Here is a 16,365-nt window from a genome sequence, read left to right as displayed (position 1 = left end):
TAAGCCCTCAGGCTCTCCTGTATTCCTTCACGCATGCTACAACAGCATGGTTGTGCTCAATTACGTCTTTCCATTCCACTGAAATGAAGATGTCATTTATTTGTTACCAAAATATGCTCTAAAGCATAACTGTTTATCACTCTTTGAGCCTCTGAGAAGTAAGGATGGATGTTCAGCCTTGCTGTTGTGGCCTTTGATAGGTTCTAACCCACCGTCATAATTCTAAACAAGCAATGATGAAACTATATAATCAAGCCATACCATTAGTACAATTGAAGTGTTGCTTCCCCAGGGAGTCTCACGGCCACGTCCCCAATTTCGTAAATACTCAGACATGTTGACAACCTAGACATGTTGAAGTTAACTTCACAGCCTGTGTTTTAACACGACAAATAAACCAGATTAACCCAACAGCCCTTATATCATTCTCTTAATCACTTGAAATACTAACTAGCACATGGCATTATAGTCATATTATATTCTGTTTGTATGTTTGGTGAATTGCACAAATCATTTTTGTCGCCCTTATAGGCCAGCTGATGCTGTCCTTCTTTATAACAATGAAGCAACAACCTTACTTGGTGCATTGCTATGAGAACCATAACTAGTTTCACAGTAGCGCTACGCATGTACTTTCAGACCACATCGTAGACATGCTTCTGTACATACTAGAGGATGGCCACAATCAGCATATTTTGAAATCTAGATGAACAGGGTGCGAATTCATGCATATCAAATAAATGTCTGTTCCAGTGAGAGGCTATTTGTGCGTGATATAGTTATGAATTCACTATACTTTGGCAGAAGAACAGAATACACATAACAAAATCAAGTTCTGTCTGAAAAGCTGCTTTTCGCCACTATTATATGCAGCAAAGTAAGACTTCAGAAAGCACAAATATAGCTTGGGCGCATCTTCGTGCGCTGTATAAAAAGTAGAGGTGGGCGAATGGTTCTTTTTTTTTTCAAACAGAAATTGAGCAAGAAGAGTAAGCGTCAAATATTGAATAGTGACACGACGACGTGAGTACTTGTAGTAGCAATATTTATTTCCATATATTTAGGTACTACATCTTAACCAACTAGTGCAAAAGAGAGCTAACCATTGGGGACAAAAGATAAGTTTTAAATGCAAGGCTACTAATTGTTATACTAAAAAACTACTTGAATAGTCTATCAAGAACTTTAGAGCCTCGTTGCAAAGAAGCTTTCCAAGAAATGATGGCTGCTGTATGAAGAGCTTCCAAAAATGCACAATAAATTGCTTCCAAAAACATGAAAGTTGTAGGAAAAATAAACATAATGAAGGCCCAATGTTTTACGGACACATGTAAAAGGACTTGTTGCAAGGAAAACAGCAGAATTGTCACATAAAAGATAAATCTGCTAGATCGAGATGCGTGGTTGGCTTTAGGCAAAAGAAATGCCTATGGGAAAGTTTTGTGCCAATATAGCTAAAAGATACATTCGTTACCGTGCTAGCCTTTGGGAGGCTGCATACGCTTGTTCACATGCAAGTACTTGTCACATATTCGTTGTTAAAAAACTTCCAATTTAAATATTGACACAAAGGTCTCTTCTTATCACAGAAAAAGAATAGAATTGCCATATAGTATCCATAACGTTTAGAACATCAGGGTACTATTTATCACATTACGCAAATACTCATGAAAGACGAAACTGCAAGAAATCGCATAACACTTTGACATAATCCGTAACTGATTATATCAATGAGTTTCATACTTCATGTGGCAAAGTTGCATAGGGCAGATGGGATGGGATATCATTGATTCAGAGATGCGTTATTGTATCTGGGCACAAGGATTATACAACTGATCATTGTGGGAATAAAGAACTAACAGACATTGATTACCAGTATGTCATCATGTCACTTCTATCTGAAAAGTGACTATCATTTCAAGCCAACCTTGCAACTGGCAAACTTGCATTGAGCGTCATGTTCATGTGCCCATATATGTGTACCCTATGGGGAACCAGCGCTGGATAGGCAGCGCGCCGAAAAGAGTGCGTTGCACGCTGCCCTGGCGACGAAGCGCGGCATACTCCAGCCACTCGACCAGGCGACACACGCGTGCGTGGCCGTATTATAGTTCGTATGTTTCCGTTTTTGCGCCGCTTCAAGTGGACAGTTTTCGTAAAGAAGCTAGCGCCATCTAGTGAATAAATGACGAAAGAAGCTGTTTAAGCTTTATATATTTTTCACAGTATGTCGCGGCGAGCACGTGTGTTTCTTTAACGCTTGCGCCGTGTGCCGTTGCCTTGCTTGCGTGGCAGCCTGCCTCGCAAATCTAGCAGCTATGGCTCCGGTCGTGCTGTGCTATGGTTTGCGAAGTATTAGTTGTCCTGAAGACATTCCATATTTCTCTGGCTAGACATAAAAAATTTTGATGTTACTTCGACACCGCAGTCACTGGAGAAGAAAGCTTTATCGTATCAGCTGACTCGTACAAGCAAGGGTTTGAGTGGTCCGCTGCTGGATCCGTAACAACGCTGGCTACATTTAGGACTAATTACATAAATTTACCGGATGCATCTCAGCGTCGAGTCCTCATCCGCATGCACATTTTAAAAAACACATAGGTGACTTAGTCGCGCGTGCGCTGGCAGTATGCGCACAGAACTAGTATTACAAGGCAGCCTCCCTCCCACATAATTCTCTGCAATGAATGGATAAAATTTACTTTTCGTATTGTTCGCTTGGTGCGGTGGCATTGGAATGGGCTCGGTGGTGGTATTGCGAACGAAAAATGGTTGGTACATATGCCGGATGGTACATGCATTGCTCATTTTGTTTCCGACGAAATGCCGACTGCACATTCTGCTGTTTGGTACTGGCTGCCACGGCTGACCGTCTTCACTATCGAATAAACGAAGCACAAATGCGAAATTCGATTTAGAAACCAGCCCGACAGCGCTTGGCAGGGCGACAAGACGGGAACTTACTCCGCTCGCCTGACTGCTTGGATCGAACGCCGCCTCCGTTCTTGTTCGTAGGGTTTAGATGGAAAGAAGAAAAGGATACATCCTCCGTCATCCCCACGTAGTTGCGGCATTTGTATACGCAACAGTATCGTTTTCGCAACAGTTTTCCTTCGACTTTCAGCGCACGCAACGCCACTACCACTAGCAATTTTCGTCCGCCGAAGCGGTTGCGTTGTGCACGTTCTGACCGCCAGGGCGGCGCTGTAGGTGTCGTGAAAACTCCCGCGTTGGTTCCCCATAAACCGTTGCTTTAAGTTATGACCAGTGTCATGTCATTCCTGTAATTGTGATTTTGCACAATACAACTATAAAAGTTTTTATCAGCATCCTTGCACATTTCCTTGTATTTTCACTACAGGCTTTCTTTCACAACACCCTCTTCGCACGCATGATAAATGCTGCAGTCAGTAAAATAGAGCTTTAGATTATTTCCTTAACTGCTTTCATTCAAGCAAGTAGATGCCGAGCAGACGCTGTGCCGCACGTGAACATTCATGGGGGCGTTCATCCTTGCTGCTTATTAAGGTACCTGCAAGGTAAATGGAGGGAAAGTGTAAAGGTGAAGCGAAGCTCCGCTGTCGCATGCACATAAACAAAGCTTATGGTTATGGCGTCAAAACACTTTTTTTCGTCAATCCTCCAACCATGGAGCATGTAGTGACAGGATGAAAAGCAGACACCAAGCAGACGGTGCGGCGCGATGAGCACATCTTGAGGGACACTCAGCCTTCCTATTAGTTAATGTGAGTGCAGCCCAGCAGCTTCCCCGGTGCTGCAAGGAACTACTCAGATGGAGTACAGCTCACAGAACAGATTGTTAGCGTGAACGGTTGGTGTCGTGTTCCAGGGCTTCCGTGAACGAGGAGGCAGACTGAACTTGAAACATGTATTGCATGGCAGCAACTTAACGTGGAAGAATGACAGCGAAGGAATATAAGGAGAAAAAGCACACCACAGCTTGGCAGCCAGCGATCATATGCACATAGTGGGTGAGGGTGAGGTGATCACGATATGAGCCGCGTGACGGAAAAGGAAAGGCTATTACACATGTACACGTGTACAGATATGCGACAGTTGGACAGTGGCAGAGAAGGTACTTTGCTGTGTGGTCACATGACACCTAGCACAACATGAATAATTGCAATACATCGAGCAGTGATACAACTTCTAAGCTGTTCCCTGGCCTCCCCTCTTCATGAAGTGTAAAATGTGCAGAGACAGCTCTGGAAACAAACATGTACAAAGCAAGGGATCTGCTTTGATAAAATACCTATATCGAGATGCATAAGAACATTAGCGACCAGCGATGCTTCTGCAATATTTATTACTTCAGAGCACATGCAATTGACAGAAAAAATCGCAGAAGATTACGACACTCCCTAATGCGAAACTTGAGTGCAGCTCTACACGTGTTGTCATTTCGCTGGCATGGACAATCGGTCTCGTTTGGCATGTTGCAAAAACACTGCCTTGCTAATGTGGAGATCGCGTGAACCAGCGCATGCGTAACGCGTGGACATGATTCACAGAAGCTACCGCCAACAAACCTCAAAGACATTGCATGCTACTCTGGCCCCATCTCGTAGCTACCGTCACCGTACTTCGCTTTTATTCTCACACTTTTGCCATACACTCCTCTGCTTTCTGCCTCATGGTTCTGCTGCACCTTTTTCTCCGCTTTCTTCCTCGTGCCTCTTCGCACATGTCACTTTTTTTTCATCTCCCACTGCATGCTGCGTTCATTCTCATCTTTTGCTGAACTCGTTCGCTTGGTTAAACTGAGCGAAAAAGTGGTCCTCACAGCACGACAAAACCTAAAGGGAATGTGCTCAAAAGTAAACAGAATGACCAGCGAAAGGAATTCCCTGAATGCATGCCCTATACACCACGTTAAAGTATTGATTGAATGCACAATAGGCGTGGTCTACAAGATAACTTTGAGACATGGGGCTGATTACGTTGGCCAAGCAGTCAGGTGCGTAAATGATCGACTGTGCTAATATCGATACAACTGCAGTCTGATAGAAGCACCCGGAGACCTTGCCATACACGGCGCTTCATGCAAGTGCAAGCGTATCTTCCACAGGACGGTGATCTTTCTGAAATGTAGTAACTAAAGAAAAAGAAAAGTCGTGGAACCCTACATCAAGATGACGGAAAAGTCATCTGATGTAGGGTTCCACGACTTTTCTTACTTTTCGACTTTTTGTAGGGTTTGCTGAGTGATGTGTCATCTACATCACTCAGCAAAGAGATTAGCTTAATGACTGACAATAGATGGCGTGGGTAGACTGGGAAGAGCATCCCTGCACATACGAGTAGACTATATGAAGGTCTCATTTTCTGAAAAATAAAACAGTCGTTAATTTGCACTCAGGTGCTCTGCATTGTTTTAACTCAAGTGCTGTCGCTTCGTCACTTTGCACAACAGTGTTATGACGAACCAATTAGCTCACTGGGAAATTTTCTTTAATTGTATGTAATATGCTCTGAGTGCACGTTTACGTGACAGCCTTGTTTGCAATGCACATGTGAAAGAGCACAAAAAAGATAGAATATTAGAGATGATCAAATAGGGATTTTTGGGCCCGACTAGAATAGTGCCAGAAGCAACTTGAATCTAATAATTTTCTAAAAATGAATAGCCATTCTCGCAATAATATAAACTGATGTTTACATCCCAATATTTTTGAAGTTAGCAAGTTTCTGTCATCATGTAGTACCTACAGGATATACATCTAAAGCACAAACTGAGCATTACGAGCAAACAAATACTTTATTCGCATACACAAGGCTCTTCAGAGCATGCAAATGATCACTGTAGAGCCTGTAAAGTGTGGCTACCTGAGTGACCTAGCCTGCTCCTCTATGCAAGTTCTCATGATTTATGGCTATGCCTGTCGTAGTGAAAATTTACTGTACATTTCTGCAATTTAATGTTTATGTGGGCGTGGCTGGCATTTTGAAATACCCCAAAGGTACGAAAGAAAAAATTCACATTTACAAAAAGTGACTACCGAATCGAATAGGGCACTATTCGATGTATAACTACAATGTTGCAAATATTTACACATCCCCATGCAATGTCAACAGCTTCAAATAATGATTTCGACGCCTAAATACACGCTAACGACTACAGCAGCCAACAAAATATGTTATATTGGCAAAAGGGTGTTTAACTGGGCTAGTTGCTTCATTCTTCGAAGATTGTAGCAGCAGAACTTAAGGAACACGGACACAGAAGGAACGACTAGACGAGGACGCAGCTGCACTGTCAACTGATTTCTTTATGGAATTTCCAACTCTTATTTATTTCGTCGCCATATCTCCTCTCTTATCTGTGTGAGGTTGTCTCAAAAAGGTGACTTCCCTTCTTGGCAAGGCAACTGACGGTGTGCTTACTCAATGAACTCCTGTTTAACTTACCTCAAATGCCTTAACAATCTCCCTAGTTAGCATATCGTTGTGGCTTTCCAGGACTTAGACATCATGAAGTGGGGGCGTGCACGTGCTTACTTAGCTATCTTGTCCCTTCTTGTTCATTTCGAACCGTTTGCAGTGTGAGGCAAGATTGCGGTCAGGAGTCCCTGAAAGTGATGATGCATGCTCTCTTGTTCGATCATTAATGCATCTTCCTGTTTGCCCTATGTATTGTTTTCCACAGGACATGGGGATGGTGTACACTACTCCTTCGACGCAATCGCAGTCAAATCGGAATCAACAAGAAAGGACTAGATAGCCAAGTAAACTTGTGCACCCCCGATTTCATGAAATGCATGTCCTGAAAAGGAAGGACGATAGGCTAACTCGGGAGATTCTTGGGGCATTTGAGATAAGCAAAACAATGTGTAAGCACACCGTCAGTGGCCTTGACAAGAAAGGAAGTCACCTTTTTGAGACAGCCTCAGATATATAAGAGAACAGATATCGTGATGAAAAGAATAAGAGAGGGGATTTCAATAAAGAAATCAGTTGACAGGGCAGCTGCGTCCTTATCTAGTCATTCCTTCTGTGTTCGTGTTCCTTAAGCTCTAGTGCTACAATCCTCGAAGAATGAAACAACTAGTCTAGTTAAACGCCCTTTGGACATTCATTTTCAGCACTCTGAGCGTTTCTACGTGTTTCCTACATCTGCTTGACTCATGACAAATATGCCTTCACATTGCCTTTTTTCACTTGCCGGGCCCGCTTATTCTCATGTTGCATCAAAGAGAATGTTTTGGTGGAAGATGTTAGATCGCTGCTCGGGATGTTGTCGCCTTCCCAAGGACATGCAAGAAGAATTAGGAAGATACTGCGAGCTGAAATGTGGAAACCAATTCGCCTACTCACCGACTTCCTCAAGGTGAGATCCTCTTGGAAAAAATCCTACCGTCTTCACTTGGCCAGTGGCAGTTTTAGAACTGAACCTATGTGGAATAAGTGGTTCTTCCCAATGTTGAAGCCAACAATACAAGCCCAAGAAGAGTACGAGAAGTTAAGCAAGAACCTAGTGGTCATAGTAGGACAGGTGCAGCTCTCCCAACCTTCTAAGAAAGTATTGGAACTCCATGCAAAATTTGCATTTCCCCCGAGACTAGACACAGCAGGGAGGCTTGCCATTATCAGACAAGTCGCAGCAAAAGCGAATGAAGCGGACGCTAGCAGAGTTGTGGCTGAAGGAGTAAATACACTGGCTCGTTCAAAAGAATGCCAACACTATGTGGAAAGTTTCGTTAAAGCTGTGAAGGAATTGAAAAAAGAAAACTTCATATTGTGCCTTTCAGACAAACAAGGGGGATTTGTAGTATTCGATGCCAGCAGCTACAATACAAGAGCATTAGAAACCATCAACAAGGACTTTCACAAGGTAGAAAATAAAGACCTAAAGGAAGCAAAAAGAAAGGTCAAGATGCTACTAGGAGAAACAAGTAATGGTAGCCCGCTGTGCAACAAGGTTAAAGCAGCAAAAATCACCACGCTGTCGGTGTTCTTCAGTGGAAAAATCCATAAAAATGATACCCCCTTCCACGTCATTTTATCGGTAGCAAACAGGTGGCAATCGCTGCTTTCGGCACACCTTTTCAGGCAACTTTCCTAAGTTAGGGAATATGATCCGTTCATTATTAGGAACTCTGAAGAACTAACGTCCGAGATAAGAATGTGCGAAATGAATGACTGGTATGGGTTCTCGATTGACATCGAAGACCTGTATTATTCAATACCGCACGTGGATTTGATGAATGTACTGAGATCATCGAGGAGCAAGAAGCCATTCAATTTGAAAACTCGGTAGGAATGTCTGTGGGAACCTTCTTGGAGCTGTTGAGCGCCAATCTCGCTGCCACAATCGCTGTACATGATGGCACCTTGTTTGTCCAAAAAAAGACGGATCTGCATTGGATCAAAAATAGCACCAATCCTGCGACAACAAAACAAGCATGCGACAACAATATTCAAGGATCCATCAAGGAAAGGCACGTCACGCGGATCTATCGATATGTGGACGACTTCTTGATACTGGGCCAAACAGACAATGCAACCGATTACCAACAACTTAAGGGCAGCGTACTGGAGTCCTCTCGATCAACGTGGCCAGAGCTGAACTTCACTTATGAGCGCCAGAACCACAGTTCCCTGCAGTTCCTCGACATTTTACTAGCATTCCAACCGGGACATCTACGCGGGGGGTACAAGCCCAGAGGACAGATAAAATTTCTTCCCTTCATGTCAAGCCATTCCAAGGCTGTAAAAAGGGCAATAGCGAGTGCAGCGTTTAGTTCAGCACTAAATAAATCATGCCAGCATCAAACTGAACAAAGTTTTCAGCAGCAGTTAAGTAGGCTGATAAATGCAGGGTACCCCGTGTAAATGTTATGCAGCATAGCTGAAGGCTTCGTAGAGAAGCTTAAAAGCAAACAAGAAAGCAAAAGCTGGCCTGAAGTTGCGGATGCCAAAAATAATTCTGAAAAAATTCGATATGTGCATGGACTGACCCACAATCTCATCAAGATTGGCAAAAGACACGGCGTCCGAGTAGCGTGCTCAGCACCAAACAAGGGAAAAAGTATGTGCACATGAGTGAACCAGGAAAAAAAAGGAACCACAATGTCAGATCACGCACCAGAACAGATACTGCGATTGCGTCAAAGGAGTAGTGTACACCATCCCCCTGTCCTGTGGAAAACAATACATATGGCGAACAGCAAGGTGCCTTAATGATTGAACAAGAGAGCACGCAGCATCACTTTCAGGGACCCCTGGCAGCAATCTGGCCTTGCATTGCAAACATTGCGAAATGAACAAGAAGGTACACGATATCCAAGTAAGCACGTGCACCCCCAAATTTCATGAACTACAAGTCCTGAAAAAGAACAACAATAGGCTAACTCGGGAGATTCTTGAGGCATTTGAGGGAAGCAACACAGGAGCGTAATGTGTAAGCACACCGTTAGTCGCCTTGACAAGAAAGGAATTCACGCTTTTGAGGCAGCCTTAGACAGATAACAGATATGGTGATGAAGTAAATAAGAGTGGGAATTTCAATTAATAAATCAGTTGACAGTGCAGCTGCGTCCTCGTCTAGTCGTCCATTCTTTGTCCGTGTTCCTTAAGTTCTGCTGCTACAATCCTCAAATCATTTATTGACCATACCAGTTGTTTTGTCATCCTCATCTTTTGTTACGTGCATATGGCCTTTTATCAAAAAATGCAAATTTGTCAAGAATCAGAAGGAAGTATTCAGTTTTTACACATTATATGCTCATCATGCCGTGCCACTGGTGTTTACACAAACAGTGTGTACTCGGACACTAACAACAAGTAGCTGAATTTCTTGCACATGCAAGGCGCTTACATCCCTCAGTATAAGACTGTAAAACTTTGCTTGATATAGAAATACGCCTCAGGATTTCTGCTGTTCACACCAATGTGCACATTACAAAAATGACGAGTGCCCGAAATTTGCGTTCATAAGAACAATGCATAAGCGCGTCCAGATTTTACGAAAGCGCGCATGTACTCATGTAACTTTTAGGCTGTTCCTTATATTGCCCTCACCGATTATAAACACCTTCATAGCACAGAAATAACTTTTCAAAAACACATAATATACGTGAACGAGGCAGAAAGGGCCAGAACCAAAACTCGCCTGCAACGCATGTACACGGTTCACTTCAGGGCATCTGCATAAAACGAACACTTATACGACTAGCACCACTGTGACACATTGCACGTACACATCACAGTACACTTACCTTTCGTAATAGTAAGAACCCTAGCGCTCGAACATTCTGTACGTGTTCGCGGTGACCAATGCGCATCGCAGCCCGCAAAACAGCTCACACGAAGCAAGACACAAACAGTACATTACGAATGACAGTGATAACACGACAATGAAGATCATTGCTACACATCGTGTCATCACTTTGAACAGTGCACAAACTTCAATCTTCGTATCGATAAAGGGCGCACACACCACACCTACGAACACCATATGCTGAGGTGGGCGATCGCAATCTTTTCATTTTGGCGCGCACGGAACTAATGCCAGGCTTAGAACGCAGGTGTGTGCGATGGCCTTCGCGTTTGTAATGCACATGCAAAAGACGTCCTAAAACACACGAAATCGTCGGCTTCATTTCTTCCGACCCTCGCGTAAACACAATACACATCTGCCTGTTTCTTTTGGTGATCGCACGTACTGAAGAGGTAAGGAAGAGTACAGCGGCTTGCTCCGTTCGAGATATAGCTTTGCAGCTGCTGAATAACTCTTGCAATATTCACCATAAAGCACACAAACAACAAACTGCTGCTGCAGCCTAGGGGCCTAGGCCTCGCGCTCCGCGTCGCTATGAACCAGCATCATGTTTGTGCGGTCGCCGCATGGAGGCAAAAGTTCACGACCGCCTCTCGTGACGTCACGTCGGCCATTACTGGCGGACCGCTCGCTTGCAGTGCGACATGCGGCCATGGGCGCCTCGAGCGTAAATCGGCCCTGATGGAACAACAGGCAGCATTTGACGCCACGCAGAATTTTTTTTTTTATTTTCGCACCAATGAAGAGACACGACGGAAGGGGTGAGGCTGACAGTGTGATAAAGGCGGCGATGAAGATCATTCTGCCTCCGCTCAATCGCGGTCATCTACAGCTTCCTCAATTGAACTCTGTGCGCTGAGCAGCCTTTGCTAATTCTTTGAACCTATATTTCAGGGCGCTAGAAGCGGGGCTCGTTAGCCGGCAGTCACGTGGTATTTTCTTTAAATCTCGTGCGCTTTAAAAATGCTGTAAAAATTATTACAGGGCAGTTACTTTAGCATAGATGTAATAATTAGATGTTTCAGAACAAGCGCTACAACTTTTGTATTGGAGATCTTTTGCAATAGTTACATTTAAAAAGTTAACTAAGCAAGCTTTGTTAATTACCGCCTTAGTGGTTTGACAATGTGATTATGAGGCACAGAATAATACTGCGGCAATTTCCTGGACACGTGCAGCGTCTATGTTTCTTTGGTTAATACTTGGCCGAAATTAGCTGAAACACCGACTGTGCGATACATGACTGTGTATTACGACTGTGCGCTGACCATGGTACTTTTCATCAATTGAAACACAAGTTTTGTTGGTGGGCCATTCCACGACAACTGTCCCAACGATGGCATTCGACCAACATGCATTTTTCTCAAAAAAAAACCAAAATAATTGCACGTATTACTTTCATAGCGCTTTCATAGTATACTTTGAGCGGAAAATATTGTTGAACGCTTTCAGTTTTGCGAAACGCTGGAAAATCAGGTGGGAAATATATATTTGGGAACATCCAACCATTTCTCGCAATTTCAGATTACTGCCCCTTCCCTCCCAAGCTAGATAGGGGCTCGTTCAGTGCCTGCGTGCCTATGTAGGCACGTAGGGCGCGATTATGAGGCACGTTGTAGTCGTGCACTCCAGATTAATTTTTACACCGTGGCGTTCTTTACAGCGTCACTAAATCTATATGCAGGAGCGTTATTTATTCGGCCTCCGTCGAAATGTCGCTTCGGCGGACGTCATCGAACCCCGAACGTCGAGCAATGCACGGCCACAAAGCTACTGCGGCGTGCGCAGAAGTGTCGATTTGATGTGTGACCGCTTTTGTAGTGTCACCTAGACGCTACTACGGTGCGCTTTAACGCGGTTCTTTGTCTGCACGCCCTGCATACGCTGTATACTTGAAAATTTGCATGGTGTTAATTTTTCAGACCAGGGGCCCTCACGACGATAACGGAAGAGATAATAGTCTAGAGGAATTTGATATCCCACAAGTAACGCCGAAAGAAGTAAAGAAAGCCTTGGGAGCTATGCAAACTGGAAGGCATCTGGGCAGGATCAGGTAACAGCAGATTTGTTGAAGGATGGTGGGCAGATTGTTCTAGAAAAACTGGCCAACCTGTATACGCAATGCCTCGTGACCTGGACCGTACCGGAATCTTGGAAGAGAGCTAACATAATCCTAATCTATAAGAAAGGGGATGCTAAAGACTTGAAAACTTATAGACCGATCAGCTTACTGTCAGTTGCCTACAAATTATTTACAAAAGTAATCGCAAATAGAATAAGGAACACCTTAGACTTCTGTCAAGCAAAGGGACCAGGCAGGATTCCGTAAAGGTTACTCAAGAATAGACAATATTCCCACTATCAATGAGGTGACAGAGAAGAAATGTGCGGAATATAACCAACCCTTATATATAGCTTTCATTGATTACGACAAAGCGTTTGATTCTGTCGAAACCTCAGCAGTCATGAAGGCATTACGGAATCAGGGTGTAGATGAGCACTGTGTAAAAATACTGAAAGATATCTATAGCGGCTCCACAGCCACCGTAGTCCTTCATAAAGAAAGCAACAAAATCCCGATAAAGAAAGGCGTCAGGCAGTGAGATACGATCTCCCCAATGCTATTCACAGCGTGTTTTCAAGAGGTATTCAGAGACCTGGATTGGGAAGAATTGGGGATAAGAGTTAATGGAGAATACCTTAGTAACTTGCGATTCGCTGATGGTATTGCCTTGCTTAGTAACTCAGGGGATCAATTGCAATGCATTCTCACTGGCCTGGAGAGGCAAAGCAGAAGGGTGGGCATAAAAATTAATCTGCAGAAAACTAAAGTATTGTTTGGCAGTCTCGGAAGAGAACAGCAGTTTAGAATAGGTAGCGAGGCACTGGAAATGGTAAGGGAATACATTTACTTACGGCACGTAGTGACCGCAGATCCGGATCATGAGAATGAAATAATCAGAAGAATAAGAATGAGCTGGGGTGCATTTGGCAGGCATTCGCAGATTATGAACAGCAGCTTGCCATTATCCCTCAAGAGAAAACTGTATAAGAGCTGTCTTAACAGTACTCACGTACGGGGCAGAAACCTAGAGGCTTACGAAAGGGGTTCTCCTTAAATTGAAGCCAACGCAACGAGCTATGGAAAGAAGAATGATGGGTGTAAGGTTAAGAGATCAGAAAAGAGCAGATTGGGTGTGGGAACAAACGCGAGGTAATGACATCTTTGTTGAAATCAAGAAATAGAAATGGCCATGGGCAGGACATGTAATAAGGAGGGAAGATAACCGATGCTCAATAAGGGTTACGTATTGGGTTCCAAGGGAAGGGAAGCGTACCATGGGGCGGCAGAAAGTTAGGTGGGCGGATGAGATGAGGATGTTTGTAGGGACAACATGGCCACAATTAGTACTTGACCGGGGTAGTTGGAGAAGTATGGGAGAGGTCTTTGCCTTGCAGTGGGCGTAACCAGGCTGATGATGATGATGATGAAGTTGATGCATATTTTAGAAATAGCAGGAACGTACCGTACCGCACCTTGAACCTAAATTTAGCCTATTTGCCCGCAACCGCTGTCATGTCTTTTCTAGCACCGTTTCCTTGCCTTCTTCAACCGCCATCAAGCACGCTGACAGAGGTCGCCTGGACTGAGGCCACCTGCTCGCTGATCCTCTGAGCGACAGTAAAGTTTACTCTCTCTCTCTCTCTCTCCTTGCCGTCTCACGTGGACTTTTGCCTATCGAGCTGTAAACTAAGCAGGATGTTAATCAGTTAAATTTGTGATTAGCTGAATTTGTGTTTACATATCTCGTGCTTGTAATGTCTGCCTCCTGAAATAACCCAGCAATTGCCGCCGGTGATCTTTAAACGTAAAGTAATAATTAAAAAATATCACCCCGTATACTATAGTAAGAATACACTTCGAAAAAAAGAACCCAAATTCATATGCTGCTGCCGATACGCACGTCATTTCGTTACGCGGCAAATTTTGTTGGTTCTTTTCAGTCCGGCTAATATGATGTGAGGTTAAGTCGAAGTGGAAACCTAAATATTGCAATGGTGGGACTCTAATTAAAAATTGTTTTCTCGGTGAAAACTCAAAATACTTCTGTTGAAGTGTCCTTGGTGAAAGTTAAGTTTCACTCCACGGACAACCTTTTTGGGTTACTAACGTCTAAACATAGGCTAAAGTAGAATTTTTACCAAATCGAGGCTTTTATTAATAATATCTGGGGTTTTACGTGCCAAAACCACTTTCTGATTATGAGGCACGCCGTAGTGGAGGACTCCGGAAATTTTGACCACCTGGGGTTCTTTAACGTGCACCTAAATCTAAGCACACGGGTGTTTTTCGCATTTCGCCCCCATCGAAATGCGGCCGCCGTGGCCGGGATTCGATCCCGCGACCTCGTGCTCAGCAGCCCAACACCATAGCCACTGAGCAACCACGGCGGGTGAGGCTTTTATTTTAGAGCCTCTGCACAGTACTTCGGCAAAAATAAAATTCTAGGGGTGGCGCTGCGAGCAGCCGTCCCAATCAGACGCAAATTCGCATCGCTCCGACGTATTTGAAGCTTCGGGCCCGAAAGTTTTTGGGCTAGGCACCCAAAGATGGATGGGCCGCCACCTTCATGTTCCTTGGCAGCCCAGGTTAACGCTTTGAACGCTTCCACGTCGACCACTGGTCGAGCAAACCAGTTGGAATCATCGGACACGCCTGCCGCCGGTGCCAACATGGCTTCCGTGTAGCTGCAGCATGACGCCACGGCAACATCGCTTCAGAGCGGCGGCCAGATAACGCGACGGAATCTTCCGAAGTGCTTGACGCGGATGCGAGCATGACGGACGCGGATGACAAATCCAGCCAAGTGGTTGCGGTGATACCTATCTCCAATGCCAAAGGGAAACGCGCCTGGAAAGAGCCGTTCTCACGTAGGATCTTGCAATTTTCTATCTGCGAAATTTGCCGAGAAATCAAGGGCGCCGTTCAGCGCTCACCAGATAGCTCAACACAACAAACGCCTGGCGAGTAAACAGCGCGGTGGACAACTTAGCAGCTCCAGCGCAGCTAAAACGCCTGTAACGAGACTGCTGTTTTCCGAGTGCAGAGCTGTGCGTCAGCTTCCACGGCCACTTTGTCAGCCAGACTAGGTCACTTTGCTGATAATGAGCATACTGAAGAGGCAACATGATTGGCAACATGTCCGGCTAAAGAGCAAAACTACATCCGCAGATCCAGTCAGTGTTAAACACACTGTGATATTTCAGCTCACCTCGCCTGGACTACTAGGCAGTTTGCTAGCACACTCGCGGCACAGAGCCGTTGCCGATGAGCTACAGAACATTCATTTTCACTCATACTTTCAAGTACGCCCTTTTGAACGAAGCATTCAGTTCGCAGTTGACATTTCGCACACTCATGCTAGGGACCGTTTTCTAGGACTTCAGTCTCTCATAATTGCTAGAAGGGAAGTACCAATACAGGCTTATGAAACCATTCGCCCGGGCCAGATCCGTGGCGTCATCTATTGTGCCAATGGGCTTACAAGCGAACAGCTTATGGCCAACCTCAAGTGCTACTCATGCGTGATAGTGAGTGCCAGGCCCATGGGTAAGAGCGCAGCAGCTCTTATCACGCTTGAGAGCTCTAAACTACCAAGCAAAATCCACGTATATAGCACTATCCTACCGGTAACACCTTACCATCCTAAAGCTGCCATATGTGAGACCTGTCACAAAATTGGGCACCAAGAAATTCGTGTCCGGTAGTCGACCAACGTCGATGCTCGGTGTGCGGTCGCCCTGCACATGGCAACCTCCAGATCTGTCCGGCAGACCCCCTATGTCACAACTGTGGAAGTCAACATGTAGCCACAGACCCGAAGTGGCCTGCTCGGCAACTTGCTACGAAAGCCCTGAAGAACGGCATTCTGCGCCGTATCCGACTGTCCCGAAGAAAGGAGCGTCAGCTGCAAGCCGTTCTTCGTCGAGGCAACCAAGCGTTTACGCAGACGGCGCAAAAGAGCCCTGTCAGTAGACAGCCGTCATCCTCCGGGAAATATGTG

General features: G+C 44.7%; 1 long non-coding RNA gene across 1 annotated transcript in view; it reads right to left on the bottom strand.

The window, feature by feature from the left end:
- Nucleotides 1-1,018: 1,018 nt before the first annotated feature.
- The window catches only part of LOC129384994 (uncharacterized), a 107,192-nt gene continuing 91,845 nt past the window's right edge, over nucleotides 1,019-16,365 (bottom strand). The window contains exon 3 of the long non-coding RNA XR_008612526.2: nucleotides 1,019-3,532. This is a non-coding gene — a long non-coding RNA (uncharacterized lncRNA). The remainder of the gene's footprint in view (nucleotides 3,533-16,365) is intronic.

This window comes from Dermacentor andersoni, chromosome 5 (genome assembly GCF_023375885.2).
Source record: "Dermacentor andersoni chromosome 5, qqDerAnde1_hic_scaffold, whole genome shotgun sequence".
Classification (NCBI taxonomy): domain Eukaryota; kingdom Metazoa; phylum Arthropoda; class Arachnida; order Ixodida; family Ixodidae; genus Dermacentor; species Dermacentor andersoni.
The sequence above is the reverse complement of the archived record's forward strand: the minus strand, read 5'-3'. Positions and strand labels throughout refer to the sequence as shown.